This window comes from Myotis myotis, unplaced genomic scaffold, assembly GCF_014108235.1.
Source record: "Myotis myotis isolate mMyoMyo1 unplaced genomic scaffold, mMyoMyo1.p scaffold_m19_p_4, whole genome shotgun sequence".
NCBI classification, from domain to species: domain Eukaryota; kingdom Metazoa; phylum Chordata; class Mammalia; order Chiroptera; family Vespertilionidae; genus Myotis; species Myotis myotis.
Genome location: NW_023416346.1, coordinates 95582485 through 95601403, shown reverse-complemented (window position 1 = coordinate 95601403; position 18919 = coordinate 95582485). Strand labels below are relative to the sequence as shown.

The 18919-nt window shown below is 41.1% G+C and overlaps 1 pseudogene; it reads right to left on the bottom strand.

Annotated features, from left to right (window-relative positions):
* Positions 1-11189: 11189 nt before the first annotated feature.
* LOC118654497 lies at positions 11190-13866 on the bottom strand (annotated as a pseudogene).
* Between the last annotated feature and the right edge of the window lie 5053 nt (positions 13867-18919).

Here is an 18919-nt window from a genome sequence, read left to right as displayed (position 1 = left end):
CTGCAGACCCTCTAATACATAGAACTAGCACATATTCCAAGCAATCTCTACCCCGCAGCACTTCTTCACATTCTGCTCCAGACCATCCTGTCCTTGCTCATCCCAGATAGAAACATGTAAGGAAGAGGGAAGCTCTAATCTCCCTTAGCTGATCATATTCGATGACTACCATTAGGCTTCTACCTATTAAGTAGACTCAGCCCCTCACATCAAATACAAGTTGATTTTCAAGAAAGGTGAAGAGATGACTTATCAGATGGAAGAATGGGATTTGTTTCAGGTATATGAAGAGAAAGTGTAGTATTGAAAGAAAAGGAATACAGGTAGAGAAGGATCAGGAAAGAGACTAGATTGGGGTAGATTGATGGACAGCCTTGAAATCATGAATGAGTAATTCAATACGGGGGATAACAAGGATTTGTGAGGGGGTTGATGTGTTCAAAGTAGCTGGTAAAGATTGTGATTTGGGCAGGGGTAATTTGAATGGTTTAGAATGCAAAGTGAAGACAGATTAGAGACAGGAAGATAATGAGTCCAGGCATTCAGTGACTGACTACAGATCATTTTAAGGACAAAAGGCAAAAAAATCATTAGAGGTTGTATAGGATTCTTAAGTTGTAAGAAAAACCCGTTATTTCCTTTTACCCTTCCCCAAGGAGTCCACTTTGTTCAGGATTTTTTATTTTACAAGGAAAATTTCACCTACTCTTTATTACACTCACATATTTGCAGCAAGTGAGTTTGGTCCTTTTAACTAAGTTGAATGTAATTCTATTTCTTTCCTCAAGCTAATTCTTTAAAGGGCTAAATCCACACCTGTTTTCTTTGAGACCCACCTATTCCAAGCTCTGGTATCTCTGTTGGTAATGTTTTATTTATAAGCTTCCCTTGGTGTTTTCAATGTGCTTTACAGTCTTGTATTAACCTGTATACAGCACCTGTGAGAAGAGTGAGGCGAATAATTACATTCTCTTCATGACAGTTAAGCTAAAGGACCAAAATAAAATCTATTGCACTTAGGAGACAGAAGACATTCTAGTTAACTTGAATTGTTGTTCATATCTCGTTTGGAAAATGGGACTATAATAATGCCTTAATTTCTTAAAGTCAAAAGACTAGGCCAGGTGATTTCCTGTGGTCCCTTTCAGCTCCAAGAGTTAAGAGTTGACTGTGAGCAAAGCACAAAAGGCAGAGTGTTTGTCTAAGGTTACACACTCAGTTTGTGAGCAGAATTAGAAATCCTTCCCCTTTGGCTAACTCTCTCCCTCCACTAAGCTATACCTTTCTCTCCCTCCCCCCCCCCCCCTTTAGAAAATGAGAAGTCTGACAGGCATTTTAATGGCAAAGCAGATAAGTCAGGTTGTAATTGGCTCTAATTACCACTTCCACAAGCTGTAACCTTTATCTTTGCCCAGAGGCACTTCCAGATCTGGGTTTCTTAACTGCCTCTGGAACTCGGCTGAAAATGAAAAAAAATGACTCATTTTGGTTGCCTGATTGGGTTATATGCATGACAAAACATTAAGGTAAATATAAATCACCTTTTGTAGTCAACTTTTAAGCAAATAATTGGTAACTTCCCTTTCTATTGTTCATAACTTTAAAGTCCAAATTAGGCCAATATTTAAATTGGTCTGGATGAAGTTTACTAGTATAGTGACTAGGAGTTTATATTGACTCAAGTAAAACACGTATAGCATACTTTTTGAGCTGTGGTTTTTATCAAGAGTCAAATCTTGTGACAAAAACTATGAAAACTAATAGAAGAAAAGAGTGAAATAGTAATTTTTTTTTTCTGTAGCTGCTTGTCCCCACATGACAGTAGCAAAGCAGGTGGGAGCCTGTGTCTAGCTTCCTGAATACATTTCAATGAAACCAAAACCAAACTTCAGAGAAAGGAAACATGGTTAATATAATCATCTGAGGTCTTGTTGGTGCATTCCTAGCTCTTGGTAGGTTTTCAACAATACATGGTGGAGGTTGAGCTTCAAAGGTATTAATGATGCAGGCTTGTTTGGACCCTATCCTTAGCATAGTAAATATTTTATTCTATTAGCAAGTTATCCTGCCTCCTCTTCCCACATCGTGCACACTCTACTGGATGAACTGCCTGCCTGCAATTTTTCCCCACTTCTACAAATTATCTCCCCCGACCACACACACACCTTTATATTCTAATACCTCAGTGTGAGAGAGGGCGGGAAGGGGGGTTAGAAGCATAGAATGCTAGAAATGCTAGGGATCTTAGAGACCCTGTAGCCCAGCTCTCTCTAGGTACAATCACGGGGAAGTGGGGGCGAGGGGGGGGGGGAAGAGATGCCCAAGGACATACATGTCTTCTAGTTTTTATTCCACTCCATTAAGATGCCTCCTATTTCTCTTGTATTACAATTCATTTTTTCAATCTGCCAGACCACATTAAGCAAAATTTCAGAATAATTGGTACTGAACTAAGCTTTAAAATGAGAAGTGTTTGTGGGAATTAAAGGAATATGTGAACTAAAATGAAGGGGAAAGAAATTTCTGTGTGACAACTGTAAAATGGGAGGACCCCTGGCATATACCCTACGACTTTAATTTAGTATCCAGGGCATTCGCTTCAGGATTTTGTTTCCGAGGGATATTTGTTTAAAAGGTTTTTTCACCACATAGCACAGCTCAATAAGATCTAGAAGAAATGTTTCACTTTCTGGATCTCAGTGTCCAATGCCAAGCTTACAATCATTCAGCCTTCCTCAAACGAGGCAGATTGATGTAACAAGTACTTCAAAAATCATAATTTAGAAATGCTGCTGTATTCACAAGGTAACAAAGTTCTGTGTTAGTATAGTGATCTCTGTCAGGACAGGGGCAAATATTCTTGAGTTATAGAGATGTGCCACAAGAACCATGAATAACATATATTTCCAAAGAACTAAGAAATAGCAAAATAATTTTGATATGCTAGAATTTGGGGTTCTATCTGTGTAATTTTGGACAAGTTACTTCACCTCTAAGAATCATCTCTTATACCAAAATATTTATCGAATGCCTATTATGTGTCAGGCAGTATGACTGGTCACTTTTATAATTCCTGTTTTACTGAAGAGGAAATAGGTTTAAAATAATTAAATTATTCACCCAGTGTCACATGACTAATTGAAAGAGGCAGGATTCAGCTGCAAATCAATAAATGTGATAAATCACATAAACAAATTGAGAGATAAAAATCACATAGTCATATCAATTAATGGAGAAAAGCATTTGACAAAATCCAACACCTTTTCTTTTTTCTTTTTTTTTATGGTTCTGTAATTGTTTTTTTTTTAATTAAATCTTCATTGTTCAGATTATTACAGTTGTTCCTCTTTTTCCCCCCCATAACTCCCCTCCTCCCAGTTCCCGCCCCACCCTCCACCCTCACTCCCCACCCACTGTCCTCATCCATAGGTGCACGATTTTTGTCTAGTCTCTTCCCGCATCTCCCACACCCCTTTCCCCCCCAAGAATAGTCAGTCCATTCCCTTTCTATGTCCCTGATTCTATTATAATCACCAGTTCATTCTGTTCATCAGATTATTTATTCACTTGATTCTTAGATTCACTTGTTGATAGATGCATATTTATTGTTCATAATTTGTATCTTTACCTTTTTCTTCCTCTTCCTCTTCTTAAAGGATACCTTTCAGCATTTCATATAATCCTGGTTTGGTGGTGATGAACTCCTTTAGCTTTTCCTTATCTGTGAAGCTCTTTATCTGACCTTCAATTCTGAATGATAGCTTTGCTGGATAAAGTAATCTTGGTTGTAGGTTCTTGGTATTCATCACTTTGAATATTTCTTGCCATTCCCTTCTGGCCTGCAAAGTTTCTGTTGAGAAATCAGCTGACAGTCGTATGGGTATTCCCTTGTAGGTAACTGAGTTTCTTTCTCTTGCTGCTTTTAAGATTCTCTCTTTATCTTTTGCTCTTGGCATTTTAATGATGATGTGTCTTGGTGTGGTCCTCTTTGGATTCCTTTTGTTTGGGGTTCTCCGCGCTTCTTGGACCTGTAAGTCCATTTCTTTCACCAGGTGGGGGAAGTTTTCTGTCATTATTTCTTCAAATAGGTTTTCAATATCTTGCTCTCTCTCATCTTCTGGCACCCCTATAATTCTGATGTTGGTACGCTTGAAGCTGTCCCAGAGGCTCCTTACACTATCCTCGCATTTTTGGATTCTTTTTTCATTTTGCTTTTCCGGTTGGGTGTTTTTTGCTTCCTCGCATTTCAAATCAGTGACTTGACTCTTGCGCTCCTCTGGTCTGCTGTCGGGAGTCTGTATAATATTCGTTATTTCAGTCCGTGTATGCTTAATTTCTAGTTGGTTCCCCAATATAACATCGAGGGTCTCATTAGTTTTCTTGTAGATCTCATTAAGTTTATCGGCGGCTTCTAAACAGTTCTTGAGAGACCTTAAAAGTGTGGTTCTGAACTCTATATCTTCCATTGACAATTTTGTCCTGTTTCTTTGTCTCCGCATTTTGTTATGCTTCCTTGGTGCACCCCCTAGTGGTCTTTGTGCGCAGTCTTATAGTTAAACCTTGATTGTTGTAGCTAATACCAGGGAGGGTTTGACCTCCAGGCCAAGTGGCTATCCAACACCTTTTCTTGATAAAAACTCTCAACAAGGTGGGAATAGAAAGATCATACTTCAACATAATAAAAGCCACATATGACAAACCCACAGCCAACATCATACTCAATGTGAAAAAACTAAAACCATTTCCCCTAAGAATAGGAACAAGACAAGGATGTCCACTCTCACCACTTCTGTTCGACACAGTACTGGAAGTAGTAGCCATTGCAATTAGACAAGAAGAAGAAATAAAAGGCATCCAAATTGGAAAAGAAGAAGTAAAACTGTCCTTATTCACAGATGATATGATACTGTACATAGAAAACCCCAAAGACTCCATCAAAAAACTATTAGACTAAATAAATGAATTTGGCAATGTAGCAGGATACAAAATTAATCCCAAGAAATCTATGGCATTTCTATACACCAATAGTGAACTTACAGAAAGAGAGACTAAAAAAACAATCCCATTTACCATTGCACCAAAAAAAAATTAAGATACCAAGGAATAAACTTAACTAAGGAGGTAAAAGACCTGTACTCCGAAAACTACAGGACATTGAAAAAAGAGATAGAGGACGACATAAACAGATGGAAGAACATAACATGTTCATGGATTGATAGAATCAACATCATTAAAATGTCCATACTACCCAAAGCAATCTATAGATTCAGTGCACTCCCCATTAAAATACCAATGGCATATTTCACAGACCTAGAACGAACTCTCCAAAAATTCATCTGGAATAAAAAAAAGACCCCGAATAACTACAGCAATCCTGAGAAAGAATAACAAAGTAGGTGAGATCTCAATACCAGATATCAAGCTGTATTACAAAGCCACTGTTCTCAAAACTGCCTGCTACTGGCACAAGAACAGACATATAGATCAATGGAATATAATTGAGAACCCAGAAATCAACCCAATTAATATTTGACAAAGGAGGCAAGAACATTCAATGGAGTCAAGATAGTCTCTTCAACAAATGGCGTTGGGAAAATTGGACAGATACATGCAAAAAATGAAAGTAGACCAACAACTTACACCATACATAAAAATAAACTCAAAATGGATAAAGGACTTAAACATAAGACAGGAAACCATAAAAATACTAGAGGAATCCACAGGCAGCAAAATCTCAGATATATGCCGAAGCAATTTCTTCACCAATACAACTCCTAGGGCAATGAAAACTAAAGAGAAAATAAACAAATGGGACTACATCAAAATAAAAAGCTTTTGCACAGCAAAATAAGCCATCAACAAAACAACAAGAAAGCCCACTGCATGGGAGAACATATTTGCCAATGTCATCACTGATAAGGGTTTAATCTCCAACATTTATAGGGAACTCATACAACTTAACAATAGGAAGATAAACACTCCAATCAAAAAATGGGCAAAGGACCTAAATAGATGCTTTTCGAAAGAAGACATAAGGAAGGCCAAGAGACATATGAAAACATGCTCAAAGTCACTAACCATCTGAGAGATGGAAATCAAAACGACAATGTAGTACCATCTCACACCTGTCAGAATGGCTATCATCAACAAATCAACAAACAACAAGTGCTGGCGAGGATGTGGGGAAAAAGGAACCCTCCTTCACTGCTGGTGGGAATGCAGACTAGTGCAGCCACTGTGGAGAATGTTATGGAGTTTCCTCAAAAAAACTAAAAATGGAACTCCCATTTGACCCAGTGATCCCACTTCTAGGACTATATCCCAAGAAACTAGAAACACCAATCAGAAAGCATATATGCACCCCTATGTTCATAGCGGCACAATTCACCATAGCTAAGATTTGGAAGCAGCCTAAGTGCCCATCAGCAGATGAGTGGATTCAAAAACTGTGGTACATCTACACAATGGAATACTATGCTGCAGTAAAAAAAAAAAAAGGAATTTTTACCATTTGCAACAGCATGGATGGAACTAGAGAGCATTATGCTAAGCGAAATAAGCCAGTCAGAGAAAGATAAATATCACATGATCTCACTCATTTATGGAATATAATGAACAACATAAACTGATGAACAAAAACAGATCCAGAGACAGAGAAGCATCGATCAGACCATCAACCTCAGAGGGAAGGAATGGGAAGGTGGGGGTAAGGGGGAGAGATCAACCAAAGGACTTGTATGCATGCATATAAGCCTAACCTATGGACACAGATAACAGGGTGGTGAGGGCATGAGTGGGGGGGGTGGGGGGCAATAAGGACACATATGCAATACCTTAATCAATAAAGAAAAATAAAAAGAAAGAGGCAGGATTCAAAAGTATGTATCTAAATCTATGTTTTGCCACAAGCTTGCAACTCTTCCTAGAACCACAATTTAATCCAAGCCTTTTGCAAACCATTCAGAGTACCTTGTTATTTTTTTTCTTTTGCTTATCAGTTCTCACTTATCTGCTTTAACTTTAAGCATTTTTCTATTAAGAAATAGAAAAACTGTACTCCCCTTTGATGTTTTCAAGGCACTTCCTTCTGTCCCTCTTTTTTTCCCAAAATTTTAACTGAAAAGCCACAGTAGATTGGGAATAAAAGAAGAAAGGATATCTATATATATAAGAAGCCAGCAACCAGAATGCTGGAACAACTGGAATGACTAAAACAACCAGAACAACCAGGCGCTATTATGCCCACTGTGGCTGACCAACTGGCCAGATCAGGGGCGGGGCTGGCCAGCCAACCTTCCTTGGCCCCTCCTTCCAGCTGCCCCACCCCTGATTGGCTCATGGCCCTTCCTCCTGGCCAGCCCTGGCCCCAATCGCCCCCCCCCCCATCAGGGTCTGGGCCAGCCGACCTCCCAAGGGCCCCCCCCTCCACCAGCTGGCCCATTCAACCCCGATCGAGGTGGGCTGGCCAGACCCCACCCATGCATGCATTTGTGCACCGGGCCTCTAGTTACTTGATAAAATCCATTGAATATACAATAGTTTTACAGCATATTTATGCATTCTAGGGTTTTATATCTTCACCTGTCTTCCATTTCTTAGTTGACTTAAAAATTTGCCAATTATATGAATACTAGAGGCCCGGTGCATGAAATTCGTGCACTAGGGGTGGGGCTCCCTCAGCCCAGCCTGCCCCTCTCACAGTCCGGGAGCCCTCAGTGTATGTCCTACTGATGGCCACAGTCTGGCAGCAGAGGCTTGGAGCAGGCGTCCCGTGTGTGTGTGTGTGTGTGTGTGTGTGTGTGTGTGTGTGTGTGTCTGCTAGGGCCTGCCCCCAGCCGTGCCACGTAGGCTCGAAGCAGTTGCCATGTGTGTGTGTGTGTGTGTGTGTGTGTGTGTGTGTGTGTGTCCCCACTGGGGGTCTGCCCCCAGCCACATTGGAGGCTCAGAGCAGGCACTGTGTGTGTATGTGTGTATCTGCTGGGGGCCTGCCCCCAGCCACACTATGGAGGCTTGGAGCAAGAGCCCTTCTGTGTTGATCTCTCAGGCTCCTGGCCTCCACTGCATGTTGTACTCTCCCTTGAGCTATGGCCAGGATGGGGGTGCTGCTTGCAAGCCGGGCTTTCCTGCTCCCGGATCGCCATGGCAACCGGGGAGCAGGCCCAGCTGGGGGCTGCCCAAAGGCCAAGCTTGCTTTCATGCTCCCAGATCACCATGGCGACCGGGGAGCAGGGAAAGTTTGGGGCTGCCCACAGGCCAGACTTGCTTTCCTGCTCCCGGATCAGGCGCAGCTGGGGGTTGCCTACAGGCCGCACTTTTCTACTTACCGATGGCCGGATCACCACAGCGACCCAGGGCCCAGTGGCACTTTCCTGCTCTCCAATAGTCATAGGGTCCCGGCTGGGGGCAGGGCTTAGCAGTGCGGGGCTTAGGCAGCATGGGGGTCCCAGCTGGGGGCTCAGGTGGCACACAGGGGTCCCGGCTGGGGGCAGGGCTTATGCCCCGCTGCCCAGGGCTGCACATGAGGCCTGGATGGCAGCTTGCGCTGTCCCACCCTGCCTGTAGTATAGGATAGAGGCCTGGTTCACGGGTGGGGGCCGGCTGGTTTGCCCTGAAAGTGTCCCGGATCAGGGTGGGGGTCCCACTTGGGTGCCTGTCCAGCCTGGATGATGGGTTGATGGCTGTTTGCAGCTGGTCACACCCCCTTCAGGGTGGGGGTCCCCACTGGGGTGCCTGGCCAGTCTGGGTGAGGGCCTGAGAGCCATTTTCAGGCTGGAGGGCAACTTAAGCTCCCAGCCTCTCCTTTTTTTTTTATTCTGGGATTTATTTACCTTCTATAGCTGTCACTGGAGCTGAGAGCCGGCTCCAGCTCTGAGGGCTGAAAGCAGGTTCTTAGTCTATTTGGCTTCTATAATTGAAACTCTGTTGCCATCACAGCAGCTCTAAGCTCTGAGGCCGAAGCTGGCTAAAAGCAGGTTTCTAGGTTTGTTTGGCTTCTATAATTGAAATTCTGTTGCCACCACTGCAGCTCTAAGCTCTGAGGCGGAAGCTGGCTGAAAGCAGGTCTCTGGAGCTTGTTTAGCTTTTATAATTGCAACATTGTTTCTTAAAGTGCAGCTCAGAGCCGGGCTGTGGCAAGCAGGGTACCTTGGCTTCCTCCATCGCTGGAGCAAGCAAGCCTCCTGTTCGCTTCAGCTGTGTGGCTGCCGGCCACCATCTTGGTTGGCAGTTAATTTGCATATCCTGCTGATTAGCCAATGGGAAGGGTGTCGGGGTTATGGTCAATTTGCATGTTTCTCTTTTATTAGATAGGATAGGTTTCACCTCAAACTTATTCCTGATTTTGAGCACCAGGAAAAGCAAAACAACACCTCAAATTTCTATCTTAATATCATGGCCTTAATTCAAAAGTTATTTTCTTTAAAACACAATGCCCGTGTAAATGGGAATAAAAAAATAAATCCAAGCAGCAATATGTAATTACATATAATGGTTATTCATTATGTGAGGTGTATTTTTTTAGAATGATATCTAAAATGCACTTGCTCTGTGAGTCTCTCTAAAATTTAAACCAACTTAGATTGACACTATCAAAAGTAACATATAAGGGGCACACATTTACAACACTGCCAGCCTTAAAAGCAGTAAAGCAAAGAAAATACATCAAAGAGCACAGGCACATCTTACAGAATTCCCACTGAACTATCAATGGCTTCTATGCAATGTGCCTCTTTTCCATACTGTATTAACAACTGCCAAAAAAGGAAAGATGATATTAAAATCAATAGTACTGAACTGAATTTTTTGAAGCCAGTGTACCACGTGTGGGGAAAAGTGCATATAGTTCAGCAGTAATACAGCACAGTGTGAAGATATTGTGCTTAGATGCAGATATTCCAGAACTAAAAGATCTACAAGGCAAGTCAAGATATAAAACCACAGTACACTGTTAAATAACCTTGAAACATACATATATTGCAGTGTTCAAAGAAAAACATTCATTTTCATTGCACAAGACTAAGGAGAAATCCTTGAAGTTACCTATTATAGTTTGTAATAAGTATTTATATAGTATTATATATACATGTATAGAATGTGTGTGTTTATGTATTTTTTTGCCAAATCATTCTGTTATTTTTTGTGAACCTGCAACTTTTAGGAATGAAAACTCCTTTACACTACAAGTTTCTGTTCCCCAAATTTAAGAAAAGATATTTATACTAGAAGAGGTCTCAATAACCTCCCCTCAACCTAAAGAATCAATTCAAATATTTTTCTTGACAATTGATCTGAGAATCACAATAAAAAGAATTCTAGAATTTTGACTGTATCTTTTCACTTTGCCAGTTGTTTCAAAAAGCAAATATCTTAATATTTAAACCAGCTGATTCAAATTCTTTGCAGAGGATATAAACTCTAGATTTAACTGATTAAAACAGAGCAAATCAAAGCAACAAAAAAAAAATCCAGTGATTTACTCAGTGTAAACAATATATAAAATTTAAATTTCAAAGTAAGTTAAAAAAAAATTCTACCATCAGGGCCTATCTATCTATCTATCTATCTATAAGCCAAGCAACCAGAAGGACCAGAACGACCAGGATGACTGGTCACTATGACGTGCACTGTGACCAGCCAACCAGCCTAATTGGCACCCCTTACCCTGATCAGGGGCAGGGCTAGCTGGCCAACCTCCCGTGTCCCTTCCCCCTGGCCAGCCTGGCCCCGATGGCCCCGATCGGGATGGGCCGGCCCAACCCCACCCATGCACAAATTCGTGCACCAGGCCTCTAGTAATACTATAAAGATCTGACAATTGGTAAGGGGAAATGTATATGAAAAGTTGCAGCAAAATTATTTGCCCATTATTTTTGCTAAAAGAAAGTATATCTAACTGTACTACCTCTGCCCCTTAAATTTAATAAATTCATAATTTGTTTAGAAATTTTTTTAGCAAACTGGCACATCATATTACACAACAGAAAAGCATCCATCAAGTTCAGCAAAGAAAACTTATATAAGCCTTTTGTACAGAAATTTAAAAAATCTAAATGACTATGATTCCTCTATTAGCAGAAACACATAATGCAATCTTTATAAATTTGCCAAATATAGCAATATTTACATAAATAGACTTACATATAGATATGAAACATTATTTGTGAACAGTGTGTTGGACCAGCAGATTTGTATCAGACCATGGGATGATATGGACCCTACATCTTTAAGAACTGAACAAAGGACTCCCAGCAACAATCTGAGGTGGAAGGACAGTTCTCAATGCTCATGATTAAAAGCTTGCTGCAAAGAGCCAGCTCAAAGGGAAGGCTGTGCAGGTTGGGGTTGTCATTCAAATACAGTTCTTCTAGGTCAGGGATGGGCAACCTTTTTGTGTGTGCCCAAACCAGCAAAATCTCTGACTCAAAATTCTTCTTCATGCCAACCCTAATTTTTTGAGAACATGTTACGCCTACTTGATATCTCTTAAGGTGTACATATGTGAAGAACCTTGAAGAAATAATAAAATTTATTCGAGTGACAAAAACACAGTATATGATGATGAAAAATACATTTATTTTTTAATGTATACATGTACACTGATAGTCCGACAGAAAACTTTATGACTCTATTTGATATTATCAGTGGGACTTTTGCTGCTGCATCACTGATGACAGAGATTTTACATCAGGTTTATATTTCGTGACCTTCAGAGATATGCACGAGCTACTACTTTCATCCATCAGGCTACTCCTATTACAAGACTTAACAAAATTCATCACTGAGAACAAAGATTCACAAGTGTATGTGGATGAAACCAAAACACTGGTCATATCTATGAAGGCAGGGAGAGTTAAGGCAGAGGCATAGAAATTGCTCTTTCCCTCTCTCGTCAATCCATGTCTATGTTCTTTAAGACAACTTGTTATGTAAAATTATTTATTTATCTAAGATGCACCTACACTGAATTTATCTGAAAAATAAAAAAGTTGATATTAAGAAAAAATTGTAAATGGAAGATTATAAGAGAGGGTTTTGCGTGCCAGCAAGAGTTACTGGCGTGCCATGTTTGGCACGCGGGCCAGGGGTTGCCCACCCCTGTTCTAGGTTCTCCAATGTACCAATTTCCTCAGGAAGATGAGTAAGTAGGTTCTCTCCAAGGCCTAGATGTGTGAAATTAGTAAGGTGACCAATGCTTCTGGGAAGAGTGGTCAACTGGTTGTTGTCAAGACCAATTTCTGTAAATCCTTAAGTTAAGCAATTTCATTTGGCAAGGATTCCAATTTGTTCTCTTCTAGATCCAGTTTTCTTAACTTCCTAAGGTTTTCAAGACCATGGGGAAGCTTCTTTAGAAGACTGTTTGATAATATCAGAATCTCAAGAGAAACGAGACCATACAAATCCTCAGGGATCTTTGTGAGCTGATTAGTGGCTAAATTCAATTCTACCATACTGGTCCAAGTTCCAAAATCCAAGGGAAGTGATGTCAACTGATTGTCCTTCATATTCAGATTACTTAATACTTTTGACCTGGAGAAAATTCTAAATGGAATTTTATTGATCCAATTGTCCATGTTGAGGGAAAACTGAGATGGACTACCTACTGAATATAACTGGAAGCAATTTCTAGCTAAGGTCAAACTATTCAATTTCACAAGACTTGATAAAAGGCTCTCTGGTAAAGTAGAAATGTTATTGTTTTCTAAATTTAATTCTTCAAGTGCACTGCATTTTGTCAGTGATCTGGGTATTGCTGAGAGTTGGTTACATCTCAGACCAATATGACTTAAACTGGACAGGTTTCCTATAGTATCTGGGAGGTCTAGCAGTTCATTGTGCTACAAGTCAAGGTTGTTATCTGTGTGCAGTTTCCAATCTCCTTTGGAAGATGTTCAAGTTAATTGTGAGCTACATCCAGCATAATGAAGTTACATAATTCACCAATTTCAGCAGGTAGTTGTTTGCTTTTGTTTCCTCAAAAGCTAAGCATGCTGAGTTTTTGACAGGTTTTTTTTATGTCCTTCTCCACAGTAGTTATATGATTAAAGTGAAGGTAAAGAGAGGTGAGAGAAGCCTATACACCGCTGTAGGAATTTCTGTTTATTATGCCATAAACCAAGCATCTACAACTTCTTCAAGTTATCAAGACAGTAAGGCAAACTGGTAAGTGAATTTTCACTTAGAGATAGTGTCATGAGATTTACTAGTACTAGACAACCCACTTCTGCTGGGAGGGACTGCAATTTGTTGCTATATAAAGTTCTGTTAATTGAGTCAACTCTTTGATTGATGATGCCAATATGTGTATAGACCTTTGGATAACTCCAAATACATTGAGTTCTCTTCCTGACGTTTGTTGAGCTCCTTAATTACCTCTGCGTTGCTAGATTTTTTTCTAGTCCCAGGTGCTGGATTTGGCTATTTGATTGTATTATCAACTGAAAAAGCCATCCCTGGTTGGGCAGCACTGAGTCCTTCTTTCCATCTTTGGCATCTTTCCCTTTGGTCTTAGGTTCTTTTTCTTTGTTCTCTTTCCCAAAAACCTCTAGAGCAGCAGTTCTCAACCTGTGGGTCGCGACCCCTTTGGGGGTCGAACAACCCTTTCACAGGGGCCGCCTAAGACCATTGGAAAACACATATATAATTACATATTTTTTTTGTGATTAATCGCTATGCTTTAATTATGTTCAATTTGTAACAATGAAATTAGGGGTCACCACAACATGAGGAACTGTATTAAAGGGTCGCGGCATTAGGAAGGTTGAGAACCACTGCTCTAGAGGCTTTTGCCTCCTTTTCTCTTTCCTTGGCTGATGGTACTTGGTTATCTTTCTCTTTAGAGACTTTTTCTTTTCCTAAACTACTGCTCATGGTGACTCAAGCTTGGGCAAAAACTACATGAACTCCTTTTATTTTATTTGCCAACAATAGTAATTGGGATTCAAAGATGAAGAGACAAAGATCCTATGGAATAAAAAAATGTTTTGGCTTAAAGAAATAATCGCCATCGAGTAACAGCCATCTATTATATGTTGGCTTTATTCCCATTTCTGATAACTCAGTTCCAACTGGTAAAATGGTGCTGGTCAATCAATCATTCATTAGAATTCCTATGAATTCCTATGTGGACAAGAGTTTAGGGCTCTGATAATCCCTGTGCTGCCCCGACATTGCGTTTGGCACTTCTGAATAGGGTCATGGCTGACAAGTGGGAATAGCGTGCACCTCCAGGGCCCCAGGAGTGCCCATTCTGATTGGAGTCACGAAGTGATATGGATGTCCTGGGCCTTCATCTGTGATGCAGGTCTGGGCTGGACAGTCCCTGAGAGACTTAGCACCACGCAGGCAAGCAGGGTTCCCTTGTTAACTTAAAAAAAACCATTGAAACCTGTAAAGAATTTTTGTGATTTTATTTGAGCCAAATTGTTGACATATGCCAGGAAGCAGAACCTCAACGAATTGAGATAATGCTCCGGAGAATGGCGGGTTACATCTATATTTATACATTGCAATCAAAGGAAGGGACATAGGTGGGTTACATGAAATCCATTGGTGATAGACTAGAGAGGCTGGAGGAAGCAAAGTGGGAAAACCTCTGGGATTGGCTAAAAAGTAAAATGATAGATACATACTTAGGTGGGTGCAGGAATAATTAACGTGATAATGAAGGAATTTGTGGTATCTGTCCTGGAGCACAGCACATTAGGTTGTGCCCCAAGGGGTCCAGAAAATGGGAAGTTACAAGTTACCCAGACATTTCAAGGGTATGTTATTATAGATGCAAAAAGACAGATAAGCTCAGTTATGGTAAAGGTTGACCTTGTCAGTGAAAATACTGGCCTAGGAGGTGGCTACCCACCATAACTGCTTTTAGTTAAAGTTTAATTTCAGACCATCCTTTGTGGTTACTTTAGGTCTCTGAGTTTGCAAGACCACCATGCAGGCCTCCCCTGAGCTTGTCAGGTTAGCATGTGGCCCCTTTCATCCACACCCTTCTGTCCCTCTTCAGTGCTGTCTAGATCAGTGATGGCAAACCTATGACACACGTGTCAGAGGTGACACACAAACTCATTTTTTTGGTTGATTTCTCTTTGTTAAATGGCATTTAAATATATAAAATAAATATAAAAAATATAAGTCTTTGTTTTACTATGGTTGCAAATATCAAAAAATTTCTATATGTGACACGGCACCAGAGTTAAGTTAGGGTTTTTCAAAATGCTGACACGCCGAGCTCAAAAGATTCGCCATCACTGGTCTAGAACATTTGGCTTTCTTCTTTCATTTCCCTCTGTGATCCAAACAGAAGTGTCTGAAAAATCCAGTGTGACTACTTTAAAATATGGTTTCAGATATCAGAACTCATTTTTAATGTAGTGGCTTCCTCACAAATTCATTTAGGCACTAAGAATCCTAAAGGTAAAAGAAGTTCAAAACTAAGTATATTTTTTCATTTTTCCACCTGATAAAGTCTAGGCACCATTTAAACAAGGCCTACAGAGCTAGAATATGGAAATGTAGAGATGAAGAAGGAGGGCATCTCAGAAGAAACAGCAAACACATATAGGCAGCAAAAAACAGAACTCAAGATAGTTCCAAGAAATGCCATGCTTCTGTACTTGTGCACAGGTCACAACCTATTTAAGCCAATAGCTTCTGTAAGGAACAATTTGTAATTAAATGGTGTGGTAGGCAGGATAATGGTCTATCAATGTCTTAATCCCCAGCACCTGTGATTATGTTAATTTACATGGCAATGGAGAATTAATGTTCAGGAATTAAGGAATTAAGGTGGTTTATCAGAAGACCTTGAGATGGGGAGAGTCACCTGGATTATGGGAGGGGCTCAATGTAATCAGGGAAAAGGGAAGCAGAAGTAGAGTCACAGGCAAGTGTGACTAAGAATTAAAGGCTCAGAGAGAGGCAACGTTGTTGATTTTGAAGATGGAGGAAGAGGGTCATGAGGCAAGGAATGTGGGTGGCTCTAGAAGCTGGAAAGGGAAAGGAAAAGAATTCTCTAGAACCTACAAAAAGGAATGCAGTTCTGTTGACACTTTTATTTTAGCCCTGTGAGAACCATGTCAGACTTCTATCCTTACAGAACTGTAATATAATAAATGAGTGTTATTGTAAGCCACTTAATTAGTGGTAATTTGTTACAACAGCAATAGAAAACTAATACAAATGGTTATTTGTGTGATTACTTGATTAATGTCTTGCTCCCTTGTGAGATACGTGAGCTGCTGAAGGGCAGGAACCCTATCTGTTTTGCCCACTTTAATATCCTCAGCACCTGACAGAAAAAGTGTGAGATAAATGTTTGATGATCTTCTGTGTAAATGTCTTGGCAGGCATATGTTACCTGAGAACATTTTGGCAATGTTAATACAAATCAAAACCTGTTCCCTAAATCTATGTGTATATCTCTTTCTCTTTTTCTTTGGATCCCTTTGAGTTTCTCCTTCCCTTTTTTGATTCTCTCTTCTCTTTCTTATTTCTGTCCCCATTTATTTTTTAAATCAAATTTATTAGGGTGATATCAGTTAATAAAATTTTCAAGTGTACAGATCTATAATACATGATATGTATATTTCAGTGTGTATCCCCCACCCAAAGTCAATCTTCCATCACTATATATTTGAACTATCTTTACCTTTCACTACCTCTCCCCTTCACTCTGGTGAACACCATACTGTTGTCTGTGCCTATGGCTTTTTGTTTTTCTTGTTTGTTCATTTGTTGCTTTCAGTTTTATATTCCGTATTTGAGTGGAATCATATGTCTCCTAACTTTTTCTGTGTGATTTATTTCATTTAGCATGATAGTCTCAAGATACAGCCATGTTGTCACAAATTCTGTCCCTACTTCTTAATTGGCTTTAACTGAGGACTGAAGTACATCTTTGTTAACGTAAAAAAATCATTGAAACCTGTAAAGAATTTTTGGTGAGTTTATTTGAGCCAAACTGTCGACATATGCCGGGAAGCAGAACCTCAACGAATTGAGATAGTGCTCCGAAGAATGGCGGGGTTACATTTGTATTTATACATTGCAATCAAAGGAGGGACATAGGTGAGTTACATGAAATTCATTGGTGATAGATTAAGGAGGAGGGATAAAGCAAAGCGGGGAAACCCCTGGGATTGGATAAAAAGTAAAATGATGGACACATACTTAGGTGGGTGCAGGATCAATTAACATGATGATGAAGGAATTTGTGGTATCTGTCCTGGGACCTAGCACACCTGGTTGTGCCCCAGGGGCTCCAGATACAGGGAAGTCACAGGTTACCCAGACATTTCAAGGGTGTGTTATCATAGATGCAAAAAGACAGATAGGCTCAGTTAAGGTAAAGGTTGACCTTGTCAGTGAAGATACCGGCCTAGGACATAACTGCCCACCATAACTGCTTTTAGTTAAAGTTTAATTTCAGACCATCCTTTGTGGTTACTTTAGGTCTCTGAGTCTGCAAGACTGCTATGCAGGCCTCTCCTGAGCTTGTCAGGTCAGCATGTGGCCCCTTTTGTCCACATCTTATAATTCTCTGTTATGTTTGTGAAATAAGGTCTTACATTTTCTAGTTATGGTATTTAAAAGAAACAATTGGTTTATTACATGAAAAAAATTACTGTATTCTCAACAGCCCTTCATTTATTCCCTATTTAATTTACATCAGTGGGTGAGTGATCCTTGATAGACATTTCTCATTTCCGACTTAGGATGGTATATGAAACCCAGGGACAGAAATATCCCACAGAAGCTGTCCCTTTGTATCTACTGGTAGGACCTTGTTTCCTGATTGCATGGACCACATAACATAATTTGCTCTCTTCTGAGTGGAAATTGTTTGATGTCTATTCAGAAGAAATCAGATCCCCATTAGAACCAGAGTTATTCAGTTTCCCCCCCCCCCCCCATGGCTCCATCCTCTGGTTAGTTTGATCATAAAGATGTTTAATGTTTGAATGGGATGCTCTGGAATCCTGAGGAAGGCATAGCTCAACCTGTTCCATTAAACATAATGGCCTAATGAAAGATAAGACTTCTGATAAGCAAGGTCTTGAAATTCCTAGTGTTCAAGAACATTTAGGGAAATCTTCATCCTAGAATTAAACGGACCTCTGATAGTCCCATGTTGCTCAAACTTTAGTGTATGGGGAGCTTGTTAAGTTTTAGATTCCGATATAATAGGTCTGAAGTGGGGCCCCATAATTTGCATTTCTAACAAGCTCTTGGGTGATGCTGATGCTGCTGGTCCAGAGACCACATTTCAAGGAGCAAGTGGATAGTGGACCTATGGCAGTCAGTATAGGAGATCTGTGAAAGGGCGAGTCGTCGCGGGGCCTACGTAGGCCGGCTGCCAGGCCCCATGAGGCACAGCCTGACCACGCTGCTGGCGGCCTTGGGCACCGACTCCCCAGCCCACGGCGGGAGCCCTGCGAAGGCCGCCACCCGCCCGCCGCCCCCGGACCGGACCCACACGGCAGCAGTGGCGGCGGGGCGGGGCGCGTGCCCTCACCCGAGGAGAGGGAGGAGGAGGCTATCGCCGGCGCCCCCGGGAACGAGACGGAGGACGTGGACTTCCTGTCTGGGCTGGAACTGGTCGATCTGCTGGACCCCCGGCAACCGGACTGGCCCCTGGAGCCCGGGCTCAGCTCGCCCTGCGGGGGGGCTAGGACTGCACCCTCCATCTTGCCCTGGGTCCTCCATTCTTGGGCAGAGCCATGTGCTCAGGAGAGTGCCTTCTTCCCAGAAGCCCAGGCCCCTGCTGGCCATGCCCAGGATTTCTTTAAACTAACCAATGACAATCAAGGGACGTGCGCGCCATAGAGATGACCACATCCTGTGTAACAAGACCCGACTTGCGCCTGGCCAATCGGTGGGGCCCACAGTCCCCTCCCCTGCCCTTACTATAAAACCCATA